General features: G+C 36.0%; 1 long non-coding RNA gene across 1 annotated transcript in view; it reads left to right on the forward strand.

Moving 5' to 3' along the window:
* The window catches only part of LOC311436117, a 52,019-nt gene extending 39,155 nt beyond the window's left edge, over positions 1–12,864 (forward strand). The window contains exons 3-4 of the long non-coding RNA XR_014692610.1: positions 10,551–10,609; positions 11,334–12,864. This is a non-coding gene — a long non-coding RNA (uncharacterized lncRNA). The remainder of the gene's footprint in view (positions 1–10,550; positions 10,610–11,333) is intronic.
* The last annotated feature ends 2,946 nt before the right edge of the window (positions 12,865–15,810 follow it).

Here is a 15,810-nt window from a genome sequence, read left to right on the forward strand (position 1 = left end):
TTCTGATTAATGTCCTGTAATTGGAGGTTACCATATAACCTGTTTCTGTGGGAGGAGAAAAGAATAACAGCCAATTATCGGTCAGCTGTGTGAAACGCTAAGTGATAGACATGGTATTGAGCTGTGAATTTCGGACCTATGGTTTGAAGTCAACCCCCTCCACTCTTGAGGTGTGTGTATTTGGGATATTTCCAGTTTCTTCAGTCTGTACCTGAAATAGAACATTACACCTTTTGGATCAGAACTCATTTCCAGAACTAACTCTTCACAGCAAAGTCCCTGCATAGATGTTTTCAAAAACTGTTGCAATGCTAGTCTTAATTATTGCTGCTCTGCAGTGACTTACAGTGGATAGCAGTCATACACTACTTTAAAAGTATGATGTGCAAGTTGTGTTGTGTGGAGAAAGCATAGTAACTTCAGTATTTAAAGCCTCCTATATAAATACATTAAATATAATGAGGTAGGGTAAGGTAACAACTAATGCATGCAGGTAGCATGCAGAGTAGTGACTTGTAGTTAATATTGATAGATACTTGAAAAAAGTATCCAAGTAAAGTAATTCTGAAAAAAAAAAAAAAGCTTTTTTTTTTTTTTTTTTTTTTTAAAGCAGAGTTCTATCATGTTTATCCTTTCAGAGCTTCCCTGAATGCAATGAGACTGTACAGAGATGTTTAATGAGATCACAGCCATGTGTGAAGTGTGACCTGTTCGCTGGCAGAAGGCAGATATATAGGGATGAATCCCTGCAGGTGGCTAAGTTTTAAGGTTTAATCTCCACAAGGATTCTGAGATCTGTCAGCAAAGAAAGCCAGGAGAGAGAAATTGCAATGCACACATCTGAAATTTAATCAAGAAGTTAAACTTACTATAATAAGCACGAAAGCATAAGTTATAACAAAGGTACAGCTTTGTAGGTATTTGGTGAAAATTAATAGGATACAGGAAAACCTATATTCTAAGCAATTTTGTGTTGAACTTCTGTTGACATATCTAACTCAATACATTAATATTTAGCTGATGATCAGTCCATCAGAAGTGCTATAAACTATGATTATTTCCAGGCAGAACTTCAAATTGAATGCTAAATACATTTTTTTGTCTCGTTTCATAATCACAAACAATAAAGCAGAAAATGAAAAGGTTCTTTGCTCATAGAGCATTTGAAGTCACTCTAGCTTCTAGTTCTGATCTTTGCAGAAATACTGCCACTTTACATGAAAGACTCTCTCTGATCAGGGATGAACACTGAAAATTTTTAAACTTCGCTCTATTCTGAATATTTTTTCCCTTTAAAATGTTGCAATTTTTTTCTCTCTCTCTCTTTTTTTAAGAGCACTGTCTCCTCTGAGAGTTACACCAATTCCAAGTGCTATTTTCTGCCAGGACATACTGATTCAAAGATCGAAGCCGAAATTCCTTTAAGTGGTATATTCTTTATTGCAGCGCTGGATGCACTGGGGATCTCTCCACCTATCGTGCATACCCAAAGCGGAAAGCAGTCTTGAATTTATACAATCAATCTATCAATATTCTACAAGCGCCTATACATATTCATTACCTATCCCCGCCTTCCCTCACTTCTCATGCTAATTAGCCTTTTGGCACCTTGCGCCTGCGTAGAGCCTCCCAAGAATTGTTGGCAGGGGTCTTTAGGACATGGGCAGTGGTCTTTGGGAGGAAGACCCCGAGTCTTCCTCACAGTGTACTTTGCATCTTTGGCCAGGAATCTGCTGAGTTGGCAGGTTTCTTAATTGCAAGAGCTGGTTGTTGCTAATTCTTCCGTTTGTTGTATCTTTATAATGAATTCCAATGTCCAGTTTTGAGATTTATAGTCCTTACATTTGTTTCTCTGTCCGTCTGCCGCTTCCTTATCATGAGTTCCAGTGTCTTGTTTCGAGATATACAGTCCTTGTCTGGGGATTGTCCTTGCCTCCCCAATGCCTCCTTAATACCAGAAAGTTCCTGATGAAATCTGCCCGAGGTTCTAGTTTCTTAAATCTGTCCTTTTAACAGGTGATAGAGTAATAGCAGCGGAATCTGACACTAGTGACTCTGGATTGATCCAAACTGTTCAAAACATTTTCTGTTTGCTATTTCTGTTGCTTCTTCTCCATTTCACTTGCCTCGCTGGTCACTGGCTCAGAATCAGAAGATACACATACGGTGTCCCTCTGTTTCCTGAGGTGCCCTAATATTCCTGTAGCTTAAATGCTGACACAAAATTTTGAGCACAAAAAGCCACGTCCAGTGGCCTTGTGACTGTACCTAAAAAGTCAGGTCACTGTGTTATGGGTTTCCTGTGCCTTTGCTGAAATATTCTTTCAGTTCTTAGTGAACTGTGCAGGCTTCTGCCCTCTCTGTTGCATTCAGTTGTCTTGCATTTGTTATCTTTTTCTGAAATCCTGTCGGTCATCTGAAACATGGTGTTTGTACCTGTAGTACAAACACAGTTTTTAATAAAATTAACACATTCAATATGCTGTCAAATTAGAAATTTTTTGGGATGCCAGTTTTTGCTATGTCTTTTGGAAAAGGACATCACATACAAAACTATTGAATTTTTATAGATTACATGTGCCACCTCTTCTGCAGATAAATTTCTCTGCAGTAATGTGCTCTTATCAAAAGGAAATGTTGTTAGAATCCTTTGATACAACTTCTAGATTTATGGTTAGAAATCAGTATTTGTACTAAAAAAAAAAAAAAAAGAAAAAGATAATTTCCTATGACCGTGAAGAGTTGGACAAAGCTTTAACAAGAAGTTAAATGAGTGGGTCTTACTCTGTAAGGCTGTAAGGTCAATCTGTTAAAGAACACAACTTTTTAGTCTGTGGTTAAAGGGAAAATAAGTGGAATCCTAGTGGGAATGTGAATAACTTTGTAAGTTAAGTGACATGATTCCATCTGCCCAATTTGGGTGACTCCCAAGCTGGGGCAATCTTCCTCTTGGTTGTCTTTTACAAATAAAACATGGACATTTTCAAGGACACAAGTGGTTGGGACTGTTTGTCCTTGTGCAGGCTGTCTGAGATCTGGCAAGTCATACACCCCACATGCCCCAAACTGCAGGCTAGCAGCCTTGGTTCAGACCCCGACACAGGAGGAAAGGGGGCCATCTGCCTAAGTGCAGAGTCCAGTTTTCTTCCCCTTTTGATCTCTTATCCATATGCTCAGCAAGACTAACTGTCCCTGCAGCCCTTGAACTGGAAAGGTCAAAGCAGAACGTTGCAGAGCTACAGGAAAATGAGTAGCTCAGCCTGCACAAAAACCAGTCTTTCAGGCAGAAATGAACTATGTGTTTTTAGCATTTCTCCATTACTTTTTTGTTGTTGTTGTTCTCTTTAAGCTTATTAATGTTTTGTTTTGTCTATGCTTCAAGGAGTAGGTTAAAGCACTTTGTTACAGCACGTTCTGGTTTGTTCTTAATATATAGCAGATAAAGAGAAAATAATGCATCCATGCATAAAAATCACTTTATGCTAGGATTGCATTTGAGAGAATCTGGGAAACCTCAAAAGCTTTATTACAGAGTGGTGAAGTCCATTACTTGAAACACCAAGAATGTAGCCTAAATCACTTTCTCTTACTTAAACTGCCCAATACAACTTCACACCCTTCAAAGGAAAAAGTGAGTATATCTGTCCTTTTCCTTCAGTGCTAAGATTAATACTGTACTGTCAACATGTTGTCTGCCTCCCCAGGCTGGTCTAGCCATTCCAGCAACAGAGGAGTTTTGCCTTGATTTTTGTTTTGTTTTGTTTTGTTTGTTTGTTTTTGTTTTTGTTTTTCCCCAAAGCTTTCAAAAGGCAATTGATGTCATCTAGTACTCTGAGAGAAGAGCTGTGTTAGTACCATAGTTACAAGTCCCATTGCATCCATAAGAGCTGCAACTGCAGCCCTGTCTCACAGAAGAGTAGTTTCTTCCATCTAAAACTACTAGTGTACCTTCTAGCTAAATTGCTGATTAAAAACAACCCAAAATGCCTGTTGTTTGCTTCCTCTTTGTTTCACAGCAACCTCCTGAGGAAGAAAATAATCAGAATCTTTGGTCACTTAGATTAATTCCTAGCCTAATCACCACTTTTCTTCACAGGTCATGACGATAACTTTTTTTTTTTTAACCTCAGAGCAGCACTGCCTGTGTGCCCAATGGTCAGCGTGGCGGGGGAGGGGGATCTGTTGGTCAGCTGAGGCTGGTAAGCCACCAGTAAAGTGGTCACACCAGCATGGGGATGATTAAAATAAGATCTTGAAATTTATAAGAGGGCCGGACTAGATGGTCCTGGTTGGAAAGAGACATGAACTGACAGAAAGACCAGCATGTTCTTGAGGAGTGTTAGTCCTCACACCTGGACCATGATGAGAATGGCAACAGGGCACCTCTGGGTTGCTGTCTCCTTGAAAAAACAAAGCAAGTGACCCAGTGCAAAATGTTGGGATATGGCACAGAACAGGTGCATGCTTACACAGATAATGCTCCTGAGGGATGATCAAGAAAGGGGGCAAGAGACTTCAGAGGGAGAAGCAGCTGCTGGGGAGGACTCAAACAAGGCAATAAAGCGTGCCCTGGTGTTAGCACTATATTTTGCTGCTGAGAAAATGGAGCTACTTCTCCATTTCATGTGCTATGGGAGGACTGGTGCTGGTGGAGCTGGCTGTGGAGTGGGCTGATCCTGAACACTTTCCCACAGAGTGCTTGTGCCTGGAGGAGTGTAAAGGTAAAGAGAAACACTCAACATTAAGTGTACGGTCAAAGAAGTGTTTGTTGCCTCACATCAAAACAAAAAATAAAACAAAAATAAGTGCCAACTTTTTGATGTATGTGGTTACTTTTACAGTTCTGAATATTTACAACTGTTTAAAGTAAAGACAATCAGGAAACTCTTTCAGACATGTTGCCAGTTTATAAAAAGACAGAAAGTGGAAATGAGAAAAATATTTACCTGTAGAAACTTGTGAAACTTACCCTGCCAGGTTTGTTTTCACTGAAATTCCTTTTGTTTTGTTTTAGTTTTCCTTTGAACATCAGGTATTATATTTTGTGTAGTCTTGTTCTCTGTAGGCTTATAAAAGAAGAATAGCTTCTTTAGTAGTTCAATTTAGAATGAAAGAGTGTCAGGAATTGCTCTTTCTTTAAGAACAGCAACAACAAAAAACTTTTGTTCATATCTGCAGCATATAAGCTCTTTTAATTTTTAATACAGATTAAAACTAAATTCCAAACCAACCTCACTGTTGCTGTGTGGCAATACTGGAAGACTGCACTCCGATCCAAATATTTATTACAGCATAGCAGAAATATTTACTGTGAGCTAAGTGTTGTCCTTATTCAGACAAAATATTGGAAGAACATAAATGTGAAACATGTTTTAAAGAAAAGTAAAGTACATGATTTTTTTAATGGGATACTGTCTTTGTGAGTGTGATAATCTTTGCCAGGGTACAAGCTACTGGCATTTTGTTGGGCAACCCATGAAACACGCCACGTGCAGTCAACTACTAATTTTAATACTGAGAGATGCTATGAAGTTTTTCATCAGTATTCAGGTGAATAAGCATCGCATCTATAAATAACAGGACGGGGGGGGGGGAAGTGAATTAAAAAAAAAAAAAAGTAACAAATATTGGTCTAAAATTTCTAGGTAACTTTGGGAGGGGAGGGTGTTGAAGAACTAGGCATTGAGAATTATGAAAAGAGTTATACTGCATACTTCACAAGGAATTTTTAAGCTAATGGGAGGAAGTGGTTTGGTCATGCAAATAAAATGTAGAGTGGATGTGTGCCATATAACGAGGTTTTTTTTTAAAAAAAAAAGAGCAAGTAATTGTTTATGTTGATTGCTTATGCAGTTGTCTGTAAATTAAGAGGGTAACTGTATTTAATCCAGGCAACCCTGGCTAGCCATCGGTCCTGACAATGAAATTTAGCATTGGAAGACTATTTTTGAAAACCAAGTAATGTGCTGTAGAAATTGGGGAACTGATGGACTTGTTGAAGTTGGGATTACAAAATCCTTCATTGATTACTGGGTAGATTGTTACTCTACTTTGTAAACTCTATATATCTCTGTATATATCTCTGTAATGCCTGAATTACATTGTCAGAGAGCAGAAACAGGCTGCACTCATGCTGCGAGTCTCGGATACTTGGTTGGAAAGAACTTTGTTTCTGCTGCCCAAAAACTTCACATTTGTGGGTTGTGTGTTTGGTTGTGCATTTTTCTGTTTTTAATTTGGTCCAGTGCTGGTTAAGAAAACTTAATGTTGCAGGGTTTATTTCATGCCACTGGCATCACCTGTTGTGCAATAACAATCTTTTATATTTTAGCAGCTAAGCTCCTTCTTTAAAGGGTGATAGAGTCAAAAGTACAGTGTGCTGAGGAGTTAAGTCTTTCAACAATTCAGGGTTCCTTCTATTTCAGTGCAGTGGAGAAAAAAACAACTAACTGACTTTTTTCTCCCCAACTTAGAAGAAAAAAGGTTTTCTTTATTGAAAGCAGATCAGGGTAAATCCCTCTGCAGACTTGATCTTGAGTCATGCATACCCAAGTGCTGTTCTAAATGCTACTGCTGCAGCAAGCCATGGGTCAGAGGTTGTATGAGACCTGCAGCTATCAACAAAGTTCAGCTAGAAGGTATTTTGTGTACATTTTAACTCCGACTCTTGTACTACTGATGCCTCAAGCAGCAAAAACTTAAGACCTTTTTGAAATAGAAAAGGCTATTTATTTATTATTTATTTAATGTGGCAGTCATGGCTTATAATTTGGTATTTTGAAACAATCTGTAATTTTAAACCCTCATCACATATTCTGGAGTTTGGGATATAGCTTGTGTTCTGTGGGTTGAATTAGGATGATTTAAATTAATGAGGAGCACTCAAAGTGTTGCTTATGCTGAAAGGAAACCTACTCAATTTAAATGCTACTGAGAACTAGGAAATCAGAGCTGGATCTCATTGAATCCAAGTAACTTGCTTGGGCTATACAATGTTGTTTGATAGTTTGTGAACAGTGAGTAACTACTTCACGAGCATATATAGTACATTCTCAGTTAGATTCTTGAAGATAATCACTTAAAATACATAACTTGAGTCTTCTATTCCATTGCAAAAAGACTGAATAATAAATAAAATAATAAATAAAATAATTATAAAATATTTTATAAAATATTCATAAAATATAAAATAATAAATAAATAATAAATAAAATAAGGATTTCAGTTCCATTGAAATGTGTCTATAAACTGTTTCCCCATGACAGACTGAGCATATGGCTTCCAGATTACTGATGAAAAAATGCTTCATCTGTGAAAGTCAACCCTTGTTCTATAAACAAAGATAGATATTACCAAGGCTCAGGCTTCTGTTTTTGGAGATTAAAATCTGCATTAATATTCTTCTGTGTGCTAATTTAATTGTGGTTTCACACTGGAAAGTGGAAATGGCCGTTATGCAGTATTTCTGTGTTTGCTGCCTGGTCTCTTGATATATGTATTGCTGATGCCTTTGGCAAGCTAGTATTTGCTAAAATCAGTAAATCTTTAATGTCTCTCTTCCTTATTTATGTAATTAATGGTCAAACAGCATGACTTAGAGGACAGTTTAAAAATCCATTTTGTCACAAAAGTATTCATTTGAAAGCACTTTTATTTCTTAAGAAAACTGCTGTGTCATTTTTGTCAAAGTAATTGACAGTCATAGAGGAAGTAGGAGGGTGGAAAGACCTTTTACGTCTTGGTAAAGACGTAAGGCCAGACTGAAATGTTGGCCTTATTTTTATCAATTTGTAGTTTGGTGAGTTGTGCGCTATGATTTTGATTTTTAAACAAGGCATTCCCTTTACCCTGTATGACAGCATACTTGCTGTCTGACATGATTTTAGTGAGCAGTCACACATTTGAATGGGTTGTCCTTCAGCCCACGATCTGGGGGCAATACATAAGCAGCAGAGTTTCGTATTCCTCAGTGCACAGTAACATGCTTAGTGCAACAAGGGAAATGTATTGTAATGGAAGGAAGAAACCATTTTACAATGATAGTAGATGAAGTACTCTGTTTCCTCTGGTCAGGATGATAAATTTCACAGAATTTCTAGGTTGGAAGAGACCTCAAGGTCATCGAGTCCAACCTCTGACCTAACGCTAACAGTCCCCACTAAACCATTTCCCTAAGCTCTACATCTAAACGTCTTTGTGGTGAGAGAATTTGTCAGTTGTATCTAAGTGAGAGGCTGGGGGGAAATTCAGGAGAGGTTTAACCAAACACATGATATAAAATTGTGGGTTAACTAGAAAGTCCATTTCCTTTCTTTAGTCTGTTCTCATGGAATTTGGGCTACCATCTTTCATTTATAGCCGTTCTGAATTGTTGTTTTTCTGAAGGTTGTATATAGAAAACTTTTTTTTCTAACTAGAAGCCTAAGATTTCCTGTTGATACTCATGTTGAAATGAATGACTTCGTAACAACCTGTAAGAGTTTTAACTTTTATAAATAATATTTTATAGAAATTCAAGGACTGCATTGCATCACGGCTAATTTCTTAGACTACCAATTTAAGAGAAAATAAAATATATTTGGTGTTTCTGTACCAAACCTAATGGCAGAGGAATTTTATAGTACTATATTACAGGATATAAAATATGACTACCAAATGATTAGTGTTATACGTGGTATAGCTACTCGTATTGTTGGAATTAGAGATTTAAACATCTGGTAGGTACTAAAAACAGCTATGCTAAATGTTTGTACTTGTAGGATTTTTTTTTTTATTTGCCGTTTTTAATTAGTGTTAATGCCTCTGCAGTTACAAAGGTAGTAGCTTCTAGCTGCTTTTTGGAAATAGGTGTCTTGTCCAGGATAACAATTTACTCTAATTCTCTTAGCTGCATATGTATCTTTCTGTTACCTTTTTTTTTTTTTTTTTTTTTTTTTGGGGGGGGTGGGGTGTTATTTGAATTAAGTAAATGCACTACATGTTGTGTAGTTATTAGGTATTACTGGTATATATCTCTCTCCTTTTTCAGCTTCAGTCTAAAAATTTGCTAAGCTTAATTCCTGGAGTATGTGTCTACCCCACTGCTACAACACCATAAGTAAAATTTAGCGTGGTTCAGTGTTTTTCCTGAGAACAAGATCTTGTGAAATTAGTGAGTGATTTGCATGTGTAGATAGACCACAGTTGACTGTTAAGATTTTTTAACTATTTTGAACCTGCTTTAATAGAAGTTAAAAATCAAAGGTGTTTTATTTATAATTGAGATAGTATCAAAGTTTTTGTTTTAGAAACAGCATGTGGAATTACATTAGTGTTATGGATTGCATCACTAGATGGTAAGAATAATAATTAAAAAAATAATAATAAAATAGCTGAGAGATTTTTTTTTTTTTTTAAATCAGGGTATCATACATTCTTATAATATAGTTAATAATAAAATCTTGCAAAGCCTAAGAATGTCAAAAAGCTTTAGGGGTGCCAAAGTGATACCTTAAGGTAGAAGAACCTCAGCTAATAAGCTTTCTTCAAATAGCCGTAACCTTTGTGAAAGTTTTAAAATGCTAAAACATGTAATAAGGATGTATACGACAAGAATCTTAAACTGTGATTCAGAAACTTGATGCTCTGGACTTGTAAAGAACAATATAGCATTCATCATAAAAGTCTGTAGGTTATTCGTTTTCAGTTGCTGCAAGTCAAATTCCTAATTGTTTATTAGGATGTAGAAACAACAATTTCGAGACAGATTACAACTTTGCTTTTATTCTGCTATTTTGTCTATGGTAATGATAAAGGACTTAGGACAAGCAGAAGTAACTCATGAGGTTTGTTGAAGGGAGGAACACAAAGCAAGTATTCCTGCAGATCTACAAAAGTTATTTCCTTCCAGTTTGAGAACTACGTATCTATGTCTACTCTTTCCTTCTTTCTCCATTTTTGAAAATCACTTATTTATGTGAGGAGCCTTTTTCCCAATACGTGGCTGCCTGGTTTCTTCAAAAACCTTTTGGAAAAGACATTTTGTGCTTCTTTTAGGAAATCAGTTGGACCTTACTGAGCAGATCTTACATGCTCACCTATTTCAAAAGACTCTGTGAGAACAAAGTCTACAAGAGATGAATTCCCCTAATAAGAGTGGTGTTGATTCTTCCTCATTAGATTATTTGTTGTGCCTAGTGCTATAATGAGTGTTGGCATTAGGCTGTTGATGTGTAATTTCTTGGATTTTTCATAGATCCCTTCTTGAAAAATGTGTCCACTACCTTCTGTTTCTGAAATGCTGTGATAGTTTTGAAATGAGAGATTACATTCCACAATTAGCATCTCAATTACTTTAATTTTATATTCCTAGAGAGTACTTGGGTGATCTGTTACTGTTCATTTTGTCATTTTTTTCTAGGACGTCTACCAACCCACCATTTAAAGAAGAGGTCCAGCATGGGGAATTCCCCACACTCCTTCACAGTAAAATCATGTAAAAATTTCACAGGGTTTTTGAATTGTAGCCTTACTTTCTCAAAATGCTCATTTCTTGCCTTTATTTTCCACAGAGACTCCTTGGAAGTTTTCCCACCACAGATTTGTTCTTAGTTTTTATGCTGCTTGCAAGGTATTTTAATTTTATTTATTTATTTATGTATTTATTTATTGTGATGTTCAATCTAAGTTCATGATCCTTTCATTTTTTCATAGTGGGACATTTCTCAGCTTTTTTTGAGGAGGCTTCATGCCTTTTTTTTTTATTTTTCTTCCTTAGCAGCTTAGTCATGCTGCAGCTTTTCTTTCAGTTTTTCTCACATGGTTATTGATAAATGACACCTTTGATTTATCCCAGCTTGCTTCTTTGCTTTAATAGCTTGAATATTACTTATAAAACACTTTCTTTTTTTTGTTTGTTTTCTGCTCATATTCTTCTCTTAAGTATTTTCTCATGTTGCATAGCTCCCTTTAAAATGTCACATATTAGTAAATATAATTAAGTGATGATGAGGATACTATAGTTATTACACAAAATGGGGATTCTTAAATGGCTTGCCTATTTTGCTTATTCTGAAAAGGGTTTTTACCACCAAATCTGAAGATGGAGTGGCTTCTGGATTCTCAGTTCACTAGCTTAAATAATACTTTTCATATTAAATAATATTTTCATTTATGAAATGAAAATATGGAAAGGCTTTTTCAAAATTTGAATTTAATACTAGCTCATACTATCTAGTATTGAGTCAGTGCACTTGCTAAGTGGATTTATTTGCTAGGATCCAGATAGGATTTTACAGGATGGCTACAGAATAATTCTGCCATTTTGCATCCTTTTTTCTCTTGCTTGTTCCTAGGGAAACATCTGCAGATTCAAAAAGTATTCAGTTTCTATAAGAGGAGCAGAGGAAATTGAGTTAAATTTATATGTGTAACTACTACTGCAAATGTAGAAATTTAAATCTAGTTTTTCTGTGGTTGAAAGTATGGAAGAAGATTTCAAGGCTCTTCAGGATTTACAGTTGAAGAAACTCTGTGAGCAAGTGCTTGAATTTTAAGAGATGTTTGCTCCAAAGTTCCCTTTTCTTCTTTGTAGCACCACCAGTTTTTATGAATGGTACAAGGCTGAAGTGATGGAATTGATATCAGGATTCAGTCTCTCCTTGGACTTAATGGGAGCTCAGAATTGAGAGAAATCATTCTGTTAGTAAATGTAAAATTTGACTCTGACTTAAATCTGGAAGACTTCTCAAAACTTGGCCTAGTCCCTATTTGTAAATGCATCCTTTGATGGTTTATTTTGGTTGGTTGGGTCAGCCCATCTTAGCCTGCTTGATTGCAGGTGAGGAAAGCAAAGACATGGTCCTGTTTTTATTGAAACATTAGTATGCCAAAATAAAAATAAGAATAAAAATAGTGAAGATACAGTTTGGAAAGTTGTGGTCTCTCAAGAAAGGAAGGTAGAGAGAAGGAAAAGAGGAAGAGCATCAAGATTGTCATTGGTAATTTAGGGCAGATAGGAGCTACTAAGGTTTCTGAGAGAAATTCCCTAAAACCTTTACTAAAACTTCTCTCGTATAAATAACTTGAACGTAAGAATTGCTGTTTAAGAAATTGAATAATTGAAGTGATTTAGACATTTCTAAAATTCTGAAGACCTGATTTGAGACTTGGCTTTGGGAGGCTTAACCATTAAAAAGTTGTGTTGTGTTTATTTTGGTAAAGTTATATGAATTAGATTCATAACCAACAGACTCATAACACTCATGATCCTACCGTATCCTTACAGTCTTCTTTAGTAGGAAGATTTGTAAGTATTAACACTTAAGTAATCATTCTTTTTGTAGTTATAAATTTGAAAGCTTATAGTTTCTTTTTGATTTAATGCTTATATCAGTAGTCTACAAGTTGGTCTGGATATGAAATTTGTGGAGGTATATTTCATTTTCTCATACACTGTGCTAAAGAAGGCTGAGTCCTTGATCATTTGCATCAGTTCAGTTACATGAGATGTGACTGATTGAGGTGAAGCAGATTACTAAAGATTGTCCTGAATTCAGTAGGTTCTTTGCTACAATGATATGCTCAGTGGAAAATTTTGTTTCTGTTTTTGTTGTTTTGATTGTGTGTTTTTGTTTGTTTTGATTTTTTTTTCCAGGTAGTTTTAAGAATGAAATGCTTATTAACTTTAATTATTAAGAATTGATTTTTTTGTTTATACTTTCTTTTTCAGTAGCTGTTAATAAAAATTAATGTGTTTTTTTCAGTAAGCAGTGTGGGCTCTGGGCCTCTATTGGAAATAGTCTGTTCAGGTTCCTCAATGTTTTTCAGTATGACCAACTTAGAGATTCTTGATTTATTTATTTTTCTCAGTTTGTATCTGTAGTGACCAGATAAAAGCTATAAACAGATCATTTCAGCTACGGTGCATTTTCTATGTAATAAAACAACGGAAAGATAAAAAGATGGATGTCTAATATGTCATGCAGAACCTGGATCTGGTTTAAATCATCTTTGTACAGTGTACCAAAGACACACAGAAATCTGGCAACAGTGTTGAGAACAGAAATGGGGAAATCCACCAACTAAACTGCAACTAAAAACACAAACTATCTCAACTGCTTGAGGTCACCTACAGGTAACAGAATTGAAGAAGAATCTGTCCTTACTGTGATTTCAGGTATTTCTACTAGTGATAGTAATAGCCGATGTTGACTGAAATACTGTGAAAGAAATCTTATTTTCTCATCTTCTGAGAAGCATAGCAGAAATGGTTATTTTTCTGCTTTTTTTTTTTTTTTTTTTTTTTTTTTTCCACTGAAGTGGTAAATAGTTGAGAGAGGCACACAGACACTAGGGAACAATATTTGGCTTCAGCAGTTATGTCTGGAAGTTGTTTTATTTTCTTTCTTTTTTTTTTTTTAATATATATTTTGGTGTGTTTCTGTAGTATTTGAGAAAACTTTAAAATCTGTGTTTTTATATGAATTTACTAGTTCCTTATAATAAGAAGAATTGAAAATTTCAGCTTTTAATTTTTAAAAGACAAGTGATTGAAAATATTAAGGTTTTTCTTATGCCACTTAGGTTTATTATACAATAAATTGAATCCTGAAGAGCAGGTGAAACATTGCGCTAGAACTGTGGTAATATTCTTTTGAATATCATCAAACTATTCAAACCAGCCTTATAAATTTCTCTCCTTTTCAGTTCTATCATAAAATAGTAAGTGTTGGGGGAACACACAGCATCATCAACTTGTCGGATTCTTGAGACACAAAGCGGTTTAAAGGAGATTAAGAAAATATAACAAAATGCATGAAGTGCAGTGCTGGTCTTCCTACTTTTTTTTTTTTTAATCAAATAAAAACAGAGCTTTGCTAAATTCCTGTGGAACTTTAGCTGTGAGCAGCTGTTGCTGATTGGTAACAGACATCTTTTATCAATATTGTAGGACTTTCACTGTTTCTGCAGGTTAGAAGGACCAAGTCTGTCAGTCAAGAGAGCTGTCTTTTTGCTGCTTACTAGGATAAGAGGACATGGAACCACTGATATTTCTGGAAATTTTGTTCTAATGTTTTAAGCTTTATAAGCAGTGCAGTACTTAAATGAGTACATTGTTGCTGTGGCTAGAAGAAATACCAACTTTAATCTGACAGCCAAGTGGTATGTTATATATTTTGACATGTTTTCAAAACAGTGAGCAATGCCTCCTTTCCTTCGATGTCTAATTAGTGGCATCCCTGCTGCATTCTGTGGCCACTGAAGTGTCTAACCCAGTTCACTTGCAGTTGTTGATCATCCTTCTGCTACTGCATTCTGTCACCTGACTGTCATTGCTTGTGGATTGTGACCTAAAGTAATTGTGTAGGATACTGCCCCATGTATTTTTTTTTCCTAAAATCATGCTGCTTCTCCTTTCACTGAGCTGTGGTGCTTCTAATGATATTTGTATCAACTGCTCATCAAAAAGGAAAAAAAATACAAAAATAAAAAACCCTCACATCAGTACTGTCTTTGGTGCACAAAGCAGAGCAGGAAATAGGAACACACTTGTCTGTGTTTGCTTTCTGTGACTGATATTAAAGCAAAAGGGAGCCTTCAAGCAAAGTATTGGCAGGCTATCCTTTTACAAGATGTATCAGACAGCTGCTATGTATAGTACTAACCTTGCAGCATGATTAAATATCACACTTCCTCCTTTCACCAGCTGAGACTAAAACAGTGTTTTGGTATCTGCTTAATGCTCACTGCCTCCAACACTGTCCTTGCTTAAATATGTTCTCTCTAGATCATTATTCCTCCTTCACGTTCTCTCTAAATCATTATTCCTCCTTCTTGAAGCATCTGGTATTTCTTATGACCAGTACACACAAGGTGTGAGCTCCAAGCATATGCTCCTGCGTGAGCTGCAGAGAAAGTTCAGCAGGTATCACCCTTGGAAGGAGAGGAAAAGTTGGTCAGCAACCCCTCAGGCATGTTCCTTTGAACTGCGCAGCTGCCCTTGATCTGTGGAGCAGAGACCAGCCTGCACTTGGTATCACTTCTGTAGGCTCTATTTTTCACCTGATCTGAAACCAGTTGGGTGCTGTCTACAGTGCTGAAGGATTTAAAGGTTATTTGGAGATGCTTTGTCAGTAATTTAACTTCTTCTTTTTTAGGATAGGTTTGTGACATACAATAAGGGAAGCCTTGTTTAGTCACCAGGCATGAAGTTGACTGTGAAGCAGTATTGTCTCAACAGCTAGCGATTTGATTTTTCTCTTGTCTCTCAAGGGTCTTGCTATATGAAAATGTCACTTGCTCTGAAATGATTTTAGTTTAACTCCTGAAATTTTTTTCCATGTTAAATACTGAACTTCTCATTGGTGAGAGATATACAACCTGTAAAGCTGTTAAGAGATACCTGTAGGCTCATTTAGTTGCATACAGTATAGAGGAGAGGTCATACTGCTTTCTGTCATAGCTAAGTTAAAAAAGTTGCTGGAATTCATATGCATCTAATATTATGCTTCAAGAAAATTTTAAGTATTTCTACAGAAAGTATGTGTTGAAAGATTTATAGTGGTGACTGGGAAGAAAATTTTTTGGTAAAATGTCTTGTGCTGTTACTTCTTTGGCTGGATAATCCTAATATTTGATTTCTGTTTTGTTTTTGTTTTTGTTTCCCCCCCCCTCCCCCAGATGTAAGTGGGACTTTATTAGGTGCTAAATAACCCTGTATATCTCCCTGTTTTGAGTGATTGGAGTTCAAACAATTATTTTTTCTTTAGTATGTTGGCATCTTTTTTCTTTAATATCTAGATGAACACTGGAAAGGAAATATGTTTTTGC

The sequence above is a fragment of the Aythya ferina genome (assembly GCF_964211825.1).
Source record: "Aythya ferina genome assembly, chromosome: 4".
Taxonomy (NCBI): domain Eukaryota; kingdom Metazoa; phylum Chordata; class Aves; order Anseriformes; family Anatidae; genus Aythya; species Aythya ferina.